The 14,321-nt window shown below is 51.2% G+C and overlaps 1 protein-coding gene across 1 annotated transcript in view; it reads left to right on the plus strand.

Moving 5' to 3' along the window:
- The window catches only part of gtf2h4 (general transcription factor IIH, polypeptide 4), a 241,238-nt gene that overhangs the window by 28,344 nt on the left and 198,573 nt on the right, over positions 1-14,321 (plus strand). The gene's annotated exons all lie outside the window — the stretch shown is intronic.

Genomic DNA, 14,321 nt, shown 5'->3' on the forward strand with positions numbered 1-14,321 from the left:
AGCAACACACATCATCGCACACAGCAACACACACCACACACAGCAACACACACAGCAACACACACAGCAACACACAGCAACACACATCACCACACACAGCAACACACATCATCACACACAGCAACACACATCACCACACACAGCAACACACATCACCACACACAGCAACACACATCATCACACACAGCAACACACATCACCACACACAGCAACACACACAGCAACACACATCATCACGCACAGCAACACACATCACCACACACAGCAACACACACAGCAACACACACAGCAACACACATCACCACACACAGCAACACACACAGCAACACACATCACCCCACACAGCAACACACATCATCCCACACAGCAACACACATCATCCCACACAGCAACACACATCACCACACACAGCAACACACATCATCACACACAGCAACACACATCATCCCACACAGCAACACACATCACCACACACAGCAACACACATCATCACACACAGCAACACACATCACCACACACAGCAACACACACAGCAACACACATCACCACACACAGCAACACACATCACCACACACAGCAACACACATCACCACACACAGCAACACACATCACCACACACAGCAACACACATCATCACACACAGCAACACACATCATCACGCACAGCAACACACATCACAACACACATCACCACACACATGCGTGCATATGCACCCACGCACAGACACAAAATCACACATGCACCCAGACACGCACGTAGCTACACCCAGACACACATGCAGCCATGCCCAGACACATACCCAGACACGCGCACCCAGATGTACGCGCACCCAAGCACACCCTGGTGTATATGCGCACACACACACACACGCGCACACACACTCCCGTGCGTGCACACCCCAGATGCATGCGTGCACACACCTGCGTGCACGCACGCATGCAATTTCAGGTGCGCTGTGTGCTCGCACCTACAAGCGCACGCCCACACAGACACATCCACATGCCCCCACACACTCACGCGTGCACACAGTCACACATCGATACACCCACGCGCTCACATGCGCACATATACTTCTTCATTGACTGTGGAGGGCTTTTCCTGTCTGCCGGTGATGAATTGTTTGTTGTTTCTCTTCCTATACCTAGTGGCTCACAAGGCTGAATTTCCATCTGTTTCCCATAGCTGGTTTTCACCTGGAACAGGTCGCCAGAGGCTGGTAGCTTGAGGGATGGCACTCTGCATCGAGCAGGGCTGATCAGGAGTCTCTCCAGCTCTGATATGATCATTACAAGAGGACCCAAATACAGGAGCACGGCTGTCTCACTGCAGCTGTGTAGGGGCCACAGTGGAGCACTGTGGGCAGTTTTACTCACCTCATCTACGAAAGGACAAACTTGCCGCAGAGGGAGTGCAGCGAAGATTCAGCAGGCCGATTCCTGGGGTGGCAGAATTGTCCCATAAGGGAAGATTGTGTCATCTGGGCCGAAATTTACTGCAGTTGCGAAGAGTGAGAGGGGATCTGATTGGGACGTGTAAACGTCTGTCAAGGCTGGACAGACCGGCTGCAGGGATGTTGTTTCCTCTGGCGGGAGAATCTCAGACTAGGGGTCACGGTCTCAGGTTACGGGGTGGGCCATGTGGCGAAACCTCTTCACTCGGAGAGTGCCGAACCTGTGGAATTCCCGACCACAGGAGGCTGTGCAGGACAAGTCACTGAATATATTTGAGAAATAAATAGATTTCCAGACATTAAAGGTATAAAGAGCAATGCCGAGAGCTCAGGAGTGCGTCGTTGAAATAAAGCTTCCTTTAAAATTATTTTATTTCCAATTAAGGGGCAATTTTGCGTGGCCAGTCCACCTACTCTGCACACACACACGGGGAGAATGTGCAAACTCCACACGGACAGTGACCCGGGGCTGGGATTGAACCCGGGTCCTCAGTGCTGTAGGCAGTAGTGCTAACTACCTGCACCACCGCAACGCCCCCGGCGTTGAAATACAACATCCGCCATGAGCACGTTGAATGACAGAGCAGGATCGAATGGCCCCTTTCTGCCCCTCTTTTTTCTGCTTCTCACCTGCCATTGATGTGTGTTTGGAAGGATAGTGCAAGTCAACACACTCAACCTGTTTGGCCGGGTTATGTGTTCCACAGGGATCAGTGCTGGGACCTTTGCTCTTTGTAGTATATATAAATGATTTGGAGGAAAATGTAACTGGTCTGATTAGTAAGTTTGCAGACGACACAAAGGTTGGTGGAATTGCGGATAGCGAATGAGGACTGTCTGAGGATACAGCAGGATTTAGATTGTCTGGAGACTTGGGCGGAGAGATGGCAGATGGAGTTTAATCCGGACAAATGTGAGGTAATGCATTTTGGAAGGTCTAATGCAGGTAGGGAATATACAGTGAATGGTAGAACCCTCAAGAGTATTGAAAGTCAAAGAGATCTAGGAGTACAGGTCCACAGGTCATTGAAAGGGGCAACACGACTTCCGGGTGCGGCGATGACCAGCTGAGTCGCACGTTTCGGCAGCTCCCTGTGAAACGGACTTTTGGGCTCTTGATAGGAGCCCCAACGGCAATTTTGACGGCTAAAAACACTGTGCGGTAAACCAGAAGGGAATCCCCCCTGGATACGGATGGAAAAAGGAGGAGAGAGTGGCCAGATTGCAGTGGATCCTTTAGAACAACGGCAAGGAAGGCAAGCGAAAACCAAGATGGCGTCGGAAGGTGGCAGTTTAACATGGGGCCCTGAACAACAAGAGTTCTTGAAATGCTGTGTGGAAGAGATCAAAAAGGAGGAACAAAAGACCCAGGAGCGGGAGCTTCGGGTCGTGAAGGCAAAGGCAGCCGAGAATGAGGACGATATACAGGGCCTGGTGGTGAAGACGGAGACGCAGGAGGCACATCAGAAACGATGTGTGGAAAGGTTGGAGGCACTGGAAAACAACGCAAGGAGGAACAACCTGAGGATTCTTGGTCTTCCTGAAGGTGTGGAGGGAGCGGACGTCGGGGCATATGTGAGCACGATGCTGCACTCGTTAATGGGAGCGGAGGCCCCGGCGGGTCCGTTGGAGGTGGAGGGAGCATACCGAGTGATGGCGCGAGGACCGAGAGCAGGAGAAATTCCCAGAGCCATAGTGGTGAGATTCCTCCGTTTTAAGGATAGAGAAATGGTCCTTAGATGGGCGAAGAAAACTCGGAGCAGTAAATGGGAGAACGCGGTGATCCGCGTTTATCAAGACTGGAGTGCGGAGGTGGCGAGAAGGAGGGCGAGCTTTAATCGGGCCAAGGCGGTGCTTCATAAAAAGAAGATAAAATTTGGAATGCTGCAACCGGCAAGACTGTGGGTCACATATCGAGGGAGGCACCACTACTTTGAGACGGCGGATAAAGCGTGGACTTTTATTGTGGAAGAAAAACTGGAATGAGCGGGTTATTAAAAAGAACGTTCGAACAAAGTCGTGGGGCGAATGTGGGGGGCAAAGAGGGGTTTTATGTACTAATCCTGCGATGTGGTAACTTTTCTCTCTCCCACAGGTGGTGATGGGGGGAGGAGGGGAGGTGGAGGAGATGGGGCGTTGGCCATTGGGGGCGGGGCCAAGGGAGAAGCGCGGGCTTGGTTCCCGCGCTATGATAATCATGGCGGGAATAGAGAAGCAGGAAGGAGGGGGCGTCGCACGGTGCGAGCCGAGGTCACGGGGGGAAGCCGAGGTCAGCCAGAGTTTGCTGACTTCTGGGAGCAACATGGGGGGAGTAATTACGCTAGCGGGGGATCTAGCGGGGGGGTGGGAGGGGGGAATTACTGGGTTGCTGCTGCTGGGGAGAGGGGGGAGCTGGTATGGGAGAGGGTGGGCGGGGGGGCACCGCCTGGGGGAGATACAGCTGCGTGGGAACCGGGTGAGGAGCTGGAAAAAGGTGATGGCTAATCGACAAGGGGGGGGGGGGGTAGGAAGTCCCCCCAACTCGGCTGATCACGTGGAACGTGAGAGGGCTGAACGGGCCGATAAAGAGTGCACGGGTACTCGCACACCTTAAGAAACTTAAGGCAGATGTGGTTATGTTACAGGAAACGCACCTGAAACTGATAGACCAGGTTAGGCTACGCAAAGGATGGGTGGGGCAGGTGTTCCATTCGGGGCTAGATGCGAAAAACAGGGGGGTGGCTATATTAGTGGGGAAGCGGGTAATGTTCAAGGCAAAGACTATAGTGGCGGATAACGGGGGCAGATACGTGATGGTGAGTGGCAAACTACAGGGGGAGACGGTGGTTTTGGTAAACGTATATGCCCCGAACTGGGATGATGCCAATTTTATGAGGCGGATGCTAGGACGCATTCCGGACCTAGAGATGGGAAAGCTGATAATGGGGGGAGATTTTAATACGGTGTTGGAACCAGGGCTGGATAGGTCGAAGTCCAGGACTGGAAGGAGGCCGGCAGCAGCCAAGGTACTTAAAGATTTTATGGAGCAGATGGGAGGTGTAGACCCGTGGAGATTTAGCAGACCTAGGAGTAAGGAGTTCTCGTTTTTCTCCTATGTCCATAAAGTCTACTCGCGAATAGACTTTTTTGTGCTGGGTAGGGCATTGATCCCGAAGGTGAGGGGAACGGAGTATACGGCTATAGCCATTTCGGATCACGCTCCACACTGGGTGGACTTGGAGATAGGGGAGGAAACAGGAGGGCGCCCACCCTGGAGAATGGACATGGGACTAATGGCAGATGAGGGGGTGTGTCTAAGGGTGAGGGGGTGCATTGAAAAGTACTTGGAACTCAATGATAATGAGGAGGTCCAGGTGGGAGTGGTCTGGGAGGCGTTGAAGGCGGTGGTTAGAGGGGAGCTGATATCAATAAGGGCACATAAAGGGAAGCAGGAGAGTAAGGAACGGGAGCGGTTGCTGCAAGAACTTTTGAGGGTGGACAGACAATATGCGGAAGCACCGGAGGAGGGACTGTACAGGGAAAGTCAAAGGCTACATGTAGAATTTGACTTGCTGACTACAGGCACTGCAGAGGCACAATGGAGGAAGGCACAGGGTGTACAGTACGAATATGGGGAGAAGGCGAGCAGGTTGCTGGCACACCAATTGAGGAAAAGGGGAGCAGCGAGGGAAATAGGGGGAGTGAGGGATGAGGAAGGAGAGATGGAGCGGGGAGCGGAGAGAGTGAATGGAGTGTTCAAGACATTTTATAAAAAATTATATGAAGCTCAACCCCCGGATGGGAGGGAGAGAATGATGGGCTTCTTGGATCGGCTGGAATTTCCCAAGGTGGAAGAGCAGGAAAGGGTGGGACTGGGAGCACAGATCGAGGTAGAAGAAGTGGTGAAAGGAATTAGGAGCATGCAGGCGGGAAAGGCCCCGGGACCGGATGGATTCCCAGTCGAATTCTATAGAAAATATGTGGACTTGCTCGCCCCGGTACTGACGAGGACCTTTAATGAGGCAAAGGAAAGGGGACAACTGTCCCCGACTATGTCTGAAGCAACGATATCGCTTCTCTTAAAGAAGGAAAAGGACCCGCTACAATGCGGGTCCTATAGACCTATTTCCCTCCTAAATGTAGATGCCAAGGTCCTGGCCAAGGTAATGGCAATGAGAATAGAGGAATGTGTCCCGGGGGTGGTCCACGAGGACCAAACTGGGTTTGTGAATGGGAGACAGCTGAACACGAATATACGGAGGTTGTTAGGGGTAATGATGATGGCCCCACCAGAGGGAGAAACGGAGATAGTAGTGGCGATGGATGCCGAGAAAGCATTTGATAGAGTGGAGTGGGATTATTTGTGGGAGGTGTTGAGGAGATTTGGTTTTGGAGAGGGGTATGTTAGATGGGTGCAGCTGTTGTATAGGGCCCCAGTGGCGAGCGTGGTCACGAATGGACGGGGATCTGCATATTTTCGGCTCCATAGAGGGACAAGGCAGGGATGCCCTCTGTCCCCATTATTGTTTGCACTGGCGATTGAGCCCCTGGCGATAGCGTTGAGGGGTTCCAAGAAGTGGAGGGGAGTACTTAGGGGAGGAGAAGAGCACCGGGTATCTTTGTATGCGGACGATTTGCTACTATACGTGGCGGACCCGGCGGAGGGGATGCCAGAAATAATGCGGATACTTGGGGAGTTTGGGGATTTTTCAGGGTATAAATTGAACATGGGGAAAAGTGAGTTGTTTGTGGTGCATCCAGGGGAGCAGAGTAGAGAAATAGAGGACCTACCGTTGAGGAAGGTAACAAGGGACTTTCGTTACCTGGGGATCCAGATAGCTAAGAATTGGGGCACATTGCATAGGTTAAATGTAACGCGGTTGGTGGAACAGATGGAGGAGGATTTCAAGAGATGGGATATGGTATCCCTGTCAATGGCAGGGAGGGTGCAGGCGGTTAAGATGGCGGTCCTCCCGAGATTCCTCTTTGTGTTTCAGTGCTTCCCGGTGGTGATCACAAAGGCTTTTTTTAAAAGGATTGAAAAGAGCATCATGGGTTTTGTGTGGGCCGGGAAGACCCCGAGAGTGAGGAAGGGATTCTTACAGCGTAGCAGGGATAGGGGGGGGGCTGGCACTACCGAGCCTAAGTGAGTATTATTGGGCCGCTAATATTTCAATGGTGAGTAAGTGGATGGGAGAGGAGGAGGGAGCGGCGTGGAAGAGATTAGAGAGGGCGTCCTGTAGGGGGACTAGCCTACAGGCTATGGTGACAGCCCCATTGCCGTTCTCACCGAGGAACTACACCACAAGCCCGGTGGTGGTGGCTACACTGAAGATTTGGGGACAGTGGAGACGGCATAGGGGAAAGACTGGAGCCTTGGGGGGGTCCCCGATAAGAAACAACCATAGGTTTGCCCCGGGGGGAATGGATGGGGGATATGGAATGTGGCAAAGAGCAGGAATAACGCAACTGAAAGATCTGTTTGTGGATGGGAAGTTCGCGAGTCTGGGAGCGCTGACCGAGAAATATGGGTTGCCCCAAGGGAATGCATTCAGGTATATGCAACTGAGGGCTTTTGCGAGGCAACAGGTGAGGGAATTCCCGCAGCTCCCGACACAAGAGGTGCAGGACAGAGTGATCTCTAAGACATGGGTGGGGGATGGTAAGGTGTCAGATATATATAGGGAAATGAGGGACGAAGGGGAGACTATGGTAGATGAACTAAAAGGGAAATGGGAAGAAGAGCTGGGGGAGGAGATCGAGGAGGGGCTGTGGGCAGATGCCCTAAGCAGGGTAAACTCGTCGTCCTCGTGTGCCAGGCTAAGCCCGATTCAGTTTAAGGTATTACACAGGGCACATATGACTGGAGCACGGCTCAGTAAATTTTTTGGGGTGGAGGATAGGTGTGCGAGGTGCTCAAGAAGCCCAGCGAATCATACCCATATGTTTTGGTCATGCCCGGCACTACAGGGGTTTTGGATGGGGGTGACAAAGGTGCTTTCAAAAGTAGTAGGAGTCCGGGTCGAGCCAAGCTGGGGGTTGGCTATATTTGGGGTTGCACAAGAGCCGGGAGTGCAGGAGGCGAGAGAGGCCGATGTTTTGGCCTTTGCGTCCCTAGTAGCCCGGCGCAGGATATTGCTAATGTGGAAAGAAGCCAAGCCCCCGGTGGTGGAGACCTGGATAAATGACATGGCGGGGTTTATAAAGCTAGAGCGGATTAAGTTCGTCCTAAGGGGGTCGGCTCAAGGGTTCACCAGGCGGTGGCAACCGTTCGTCGAATACCTCGCAGAAAGATAGACGGAATGGGAAAAAGAAGGCAGCAGCAGCAGCCCAGGATCGGGGGCGGGGGGGGGGGGGGATGGGGGGAGGAACCAGAAGGACTCTCAGGGTTGTTAATATATACTGTATAGTATGTATAGGTCGTTGCTACAGATAATTATATATTGGACTGTTAAATTATATTTTTGGAGAGTGTTACTTGTGACAAGGCAGTTGCCAATTAGGGCTAGTTTTCATTTTTGTTATTTATTATTTATTCATTTTTTGTTTATAAAATAGGTCATTGTTATTTGTGTTGTTATAATATTGTGTAAAGGATGCACAATGTACTGTGTTGGTTGACCAAAAATTTTCAATAAAATATTTAATAAAAAAAAAAGAAAGGGGCAACACAGGTGGAGAAGGTAGTCAAGAAGGCATACGGCATGCTTGCCTTCATTGGCCGGGGCATTGAGTATAAGAATTGGCAAGTCATGTTGCAGCTGTATAGAACCTTAGTTAGGCCACACTTGGAGTATAGTGTTCAATTCTGGTCGCCACACTACCAGAAGGATGTGGAGGCTTTAGAGAGGGTGCAGAAGAGATTTACCAGAATGTTGGCTGGTATGGAGGGCATAAGCTATGAGGAGCGATTGAATAAACTCGGTTTGTTCTCACTGGAACGAAGGAGGTTGAGGGGCGACCTGATAGAGGTATACAAAATTATGAGGGGCATAGACAGAGTGGATAGTCAGAGGCTTTTCCCCAGGGTAGAGGGGTCAATTACTAGGGGGCATAGGTTTAAGGTGAGAGGGGCAAGGTTTAGAGTAGATGTACGAGGCAAGTTTTTTACGCAGAGAGTAGTGGGTACCTGGAACTCGCTACCGGAGGAGGTAGTGGAAGCAGGGACGATAGGGACATTTAAGGGGCATCTTGACAAATATATGAATAGGATGGGAATAGAAGGATACGGACCCAGGAAGTGTAGAAGATTGTAGTTTAGTCGGGCAGTATGGTCGGCACGGGCTTGGAGGGCCGAAGGGCCTGTTCCTGTGCTGTACATTTCTTTGTTCTTTGTTTGAATACCCCTTCCTTTGGCCATCAAAGTCCTGGGATGGACATCGAACCCAGAGCTTCTGGCTCAGAGGCAGAGACACTCCCCGCTGCACTTCAGTACAAGACCTTCAGTAGTCATGAATCGCATCAATGAATCTACATAAATGCAAGCCTTCCTTTCTTTCAGAAGTATTACGATCCTGGGCCCGATCCTGGACAGAAACCACCCTATTTTGTGGTAATTTTGTAAGACTGTGAGAAAAGGACACCTCTTTCCAAGGAGTGATTACACACAGAACAGGGATCTCACGGGACCCTACAGTGCAGAAGGAGGCCATTCAGCCCACCGAGTCTGCACGGACCCTCTGAAAGAGCTCCCCACCCAGGTCCACTCCCCCGCCCCATTCCCGTACCCTAAGGGACAATTTATCATGGCCAATCCACCTAACCTGCACATCTTTGGACTGAGAGAGGAAACCGGAGCACCCGGAGAAAACCCACGCAGACACAGAGAGAACGTGCAGACTCCACACAGACAGTGACCCAAGGCCGGAATATAACTGTGAGGCAGCAGTGCTAACTGCTGTGCCACTGTAACGCCCATATGGTATATGCAAACAAACTTTATTACTGATACAATATTGAAATGTCTTTAACATCACACCAGAAAATAACTTACAGTTGCTCCTTAAGCAATGCCATTCAATATAGTGAATACAGTACCCTTAACTGCTATCTTTATTCCTATTCAACAACAAGAAAAACCATCTCAACTCTCAATCCACTTTAAATACCAGAGGCACTCAGGAATGCCTACTGTACAGGGATGTTCTTTGAGAAAGGGAGATCTGGTGACACTGTTTTAAAGATAAGATCTGACTCCTGTCAGAACCATGCAGGCCAGGTGGGTTCCCAGTAGAATTTTCTAAGAAGTTTGCTGAGTTGGTTTGGTTACCGATGGGGCAGGGTTCTCTCCCTGAGATGTTGGGGCAGGTAAGCATCTCCCTTCTCCTGAAAAAGGATAAGGATCCCCCGGAATGTGGGTCTTATCGCCCAATTTCACTGCACAATGTGGATGTAAAGCTTTTGGCCACGCTCGTGGCGGTGCGGTTGGAACCCTGTCTTCAGGAGGTAGCTGGGGAGGATCAGACGGGATTTGTGAAGGACTGAAAGTCGTCGTCCAACGTGAGGCAACTGTTCGATTTGGTTCTCACCCCAACGGCTGGGCCGGAGCCGGAGATAATCCTGTCGCTGGAGACAGAAAACATTCGACAGGGTCTTCGCGGTCGTTGAGAGGTTTGGGTTGGGCCCTGGGTTTGTGTCTTGGGTGCGGTTGTTGTGCCTGCGTGAAAACGAGCACCATAATCCCAGCCAAGCTCAACTCCAAACTCCAAAACCTAGGACTTGGCTTCTCCCTCTGCAGCTGGATCCTTGACTTCCTGACCCACAGTCCACAATCTGTAAGGATAAACAACAACACCACCTCCACGATAGTCCTCAATACCGGGGCCCTGCAAGGCTGCGTACTTAGCCTCCTACCATACTCCCTGTTCTCCCTGCATTGAAATATTCGGCTCCAACTCCATCTATAAGTTTGCTGACGACACGACCATAGTGGGCCGGATCTCAGACAACGTCGAGTCAGAATACAGGAGGGAGATAGAGAACCTGGTGGAGTGGTGCAGTGATAACAATCTCTCCCTCAATGCCAGAAAAACTAAAGAGCTGATCATTGACTTCAGGAAGCAAAGTATCCTACTGTCTGCATCAACAGGGCCGAGGTGAAGATGGTTGACAGCTTAAAATCTTTAGGTGTTCTCATCACCAACAATCTGTCCTGGTCCACCCACGTCGACGCTACCACCAAGAAAGCACAACAGCGCCTATACTTCCTCAGGAAACTAAGGAAATTCAGCATGTCCACATGGACTCTTAACAATTTTTACAGATGCACCACAGAAAGCATCCTCTCTGGCTGCATCACAGCCTGGTATGGCAACTGCTCGGCCCAGGACCGCAAGAAACTTCAGAGAGTCGTGAACACAGCCCAGTCCATCACACAAACCTGCCTCGTATCCATTGACTCCATCTACACCTCCCGCTGCCTGGGGGAAGCGGGCAGCATAATCAAAGACCCCTCCCACCCGGCTTACTCACTCTTCCAACCTCTTCCATCGGGCAGAAGGTTAAAAAAAAGTCTGAGAACACGCACGAACAGACTCAAAAACAGCTTCTTCCCCACTGTCACCAGACTCCTGAACGACCCTCTTATGGACTGAATTAATCCTTCTACACATCCTCTCTACAGTTGTAGCACTATGTGCCGTATACTTCACCCGTTGTCTATGTTTATGTACTTTCATTATGTATCCTCATGTATTTATTGTATATTCTATATTTTTATGTATGGAGATTTCGGCCAGGACTGTACGCAGAACATACTTTTCACTGTACCTCGGTACACGTGACGATAAGTCGAAACATCCACCCCCCCCCCCCCCCCCCACCTCCCAGTCACCCCTCTCTGCTCTCACAGCTAACAGTGACCAATTCCTTAAAATACAATATGTACGGTTGCCATCTACGGTAGAACTCTTCATTTGACCCCCTCACGGTATATTTGACCGACTCGCGGTGAAAAACCTCCATTAAGTCACTCAGCTACACCGAGGGTAAGGTGGCATCACCAGTCTCCAACTCAAAGCATTCGCCGCTGAGCAACCAACGAGGCGAATGCCAGGGCATCCGCCGCCATCCGGCGGCTTCGATACCCAGAATATCGCCACTAAAGGACAGGGCTCCAAATCAATGCCGATTTGGTTCAGAAAAAAGATACCCAGAAACCCACAGGCTTGGGGCTGGGCGAGAACCTGTGCCTGTGGTTTGCAGGTCCTCTCGAACAGCGCTCGCACCTATCCCCAGCCCACTCAAAGAAATGACTCATTCTGGCCTTGGTGAGGTGCGCCCTAAACACTACTTTAAGCTGAATCAGGCTCAGCCTCGCACAGGATGACGTAGCATTTTCACTGGGGTCTCGCCCTACACCTCCTCGTCTAGACTGTGTCCCAAAGCATGCCTGGGCGTGGCTGCGCGCGTGCCTGGGCGTGGCTGCGCGCGTGCCTGGGCGTGGCTGCGCGCGTGCCTGGGCGTGGCTGCGCGCGTGCCTGGGCGTGGCTGCGCGCGTGCCTGGGCGTGGCTGCGCGCGTGCCTGGGCGTGGCTGCGCGCGTGCCTGGGCGTGGCTGCACGCGTGCCTGGGCGTGGCTGCACGCGTGCCTGAGGCTGTGACGGTAGGTATGGATGTGTCCAAAGTTATTGGGGCAGTTGACAACGGTTTGTTGGCTTCCTGCTCGAAGTGAGCATAGACCGCAGTGAGTTCATCGGGGAGGGGTGCGCTGCTGCCGGAGATACTGCTCGGCTTCGCTTTGTAGCCGTTATGTTGTGACAGCCTTGGCCCAACCTACGAGAGTCTGTGTCGTTAGTCTAGCTTAGTCTGGTATTGTCTCTTGGCGTCCCTAATGGCTTTACGGAGCTTAGACCTAGATTTCTTGTATCGGTCAGGGTCGGCTGTCATGAACGTCTCAGACCTGGACTTCAGTCGCGAGTGAATCTCCCAATTAAACCATGGTTTCCGCTTGAGGAGCGGACGTACTTCCTTCTTTGGCAATCTTAGACACACTTACTGATGAAGTCTGTGACGGTGGTGGCACACTCGTCTAGGTTGGCCGCCGGCTTCATGAATATGGACCAGTCCACGGACTCGAAGCAGTCGTGTAGGAGCTCTTCCATTGCCTTGGACCAGCATTGCATGAACTTCTTAACCCGATTCTCCCGCTTAAGTTTCTGCTTGTTTGCCGAGAGATAGAACACCGTCTTGCGGTCTGATTTTCTTTTTTTTCTCCAATTTTTTTTTCTAATTAAGGGGCAAATTAGCGTGGCCAATCCACCTACCCTGCACATCTTTTTGGGTTGTGGGGGTGAGACCCACGCAAACACGGGGAGGATGTGCAAACTCTACACGGACAGTGACCCAGGGCAGGATCGAATCTGGGACCTCGGCGCCGTGAGGCAGCTGGGCTAGCCACTGCACCACCGTGCTGTCATGTGGTCTGATTTTCTGAAATGGGGTGGGGGGATGGAGAAGTGGATGCCCTTGGTATTTGTGTAGCAGTGGTCAAGGGTGTTGGCGCCCCTGGTGTGTCAGGAGATGTATTGATGGAATTTTCGCAGTACACTTTTGAGGTTGGCCTGGTTGAAGTCCCCGGCACGATGACGAGGCCTCTGGGTGTTCTGTTTCACTATTATTTATAGTGGTGTATAATTCGTCAAGCGCCTTCTTCACTTCTGCCTGGGGTGGGATGCAGACGCTGTGATAATGGCAGAAGTGAACTCCCGTGGGAGGTAGTATGGGCGACACTTCACAGTCAGGTATTCCAAGTCCAGGGAGCAGTAGTTCGCCGGGGTTGCCACGTCCGACACCAGGAGGAGTTGATGAGGAGGCAAACCCCTCCACTCTTCACCTTGCCCGAGGACGCCGTGCGGTCCATCCGGTGCATTGAGAAGCCGTCAGGTTGTATGGCACAGTCGGGCGAGGCAGGAGTGAGCCACGTCTCTGTGAAACAGAGCACGCAGCAGTCCCTCACTTCCCTCTGAGAGGTGAGTAGCGATAAGCTCATCCAGCTTGTTTTCAATCACTTGGATGTTTGTCAGGAGTATGCTGGGGAGAGGAATCTTGAAACCGCGCTGCTTCAGTCTCCCCTGCAGACCAGCGCATTTCCATTGTTTCCTGGGGCTTACTGGTTTTTTAATTTTTTATTTGGTTAACTGTTGTTTGTAATTTTTGTACTTTTTATGTTCTTTGGGTATAAAATAAAAGTTTAATAAAAATATATTTTTTCAAAAGACCCATGCAGAAACTCTGGCTGTATGTCTTCGGAAGCTGCTTCTCAGCTTGTTTCAGCTCTGCTTGTTCTCAGCCAAGTCTGCACTGCTTCCAAGACCGTCAATCTCTTTTAACTGAACTGCAGAGAGCAAAACTGCTTGACTTCTGGACACAGCTTCGTCAAACTCACAACTGACGTACTTTCCCTGCAAAATGCCTGTGCATTAGCTCCACCCAGTAACGACATCATCTTACCAAGCTGAAATCTAATTAACTCCACAGGGAATCCCCTTAATCCAAACAAAACTGCATTGGCCCAAGCTTTTTTGAAGATGGCTTAATTACACCTCTGGCTCCCCAAAACCATTTTTGCCTTTCAAACTAGGACTTCTTGCAAAACGTGACTGCAGCAGTCATACCCACACAAACTCAGGCTTTTTAATCCTTACTGCACTAAATACCGAGAATACAATATATCCGACATTCATCACAGAAGCCAGCAGCCAACTTGGTTTTATTATCGAAGAGTTGTTGCAAAGTGATACTTCTGAGCAACAGCTCCATGAGGACGGGTCGGAGGGACAAAAAACAGGCGGAACGCTGTTGCCCCCTCAGTGTACCAGTTGCCCGAAATTGGGTGCTATTGAAAAATATACTGCCATTGGAGACATTCCAGAGAAGATTCACGCGGTTGATCC

The sequence above is a fragment of the Scyliorhinus torazame genome, chromosome 14, assembly GCF_047496885.1.
Source record: "Scyliorhinus torazame isolate Kashiwa2021f chromosome 14, sScyTor2.1, whole genome shotgun sequence".
Classification (NCBI taxonomy): Eukaryota; Metazoa; Chordata; class Chondrichthyes; order Carcharhiniformes; family Scyliorhinidae; genus Scyliorhinus; species Scyliorhinus torazame.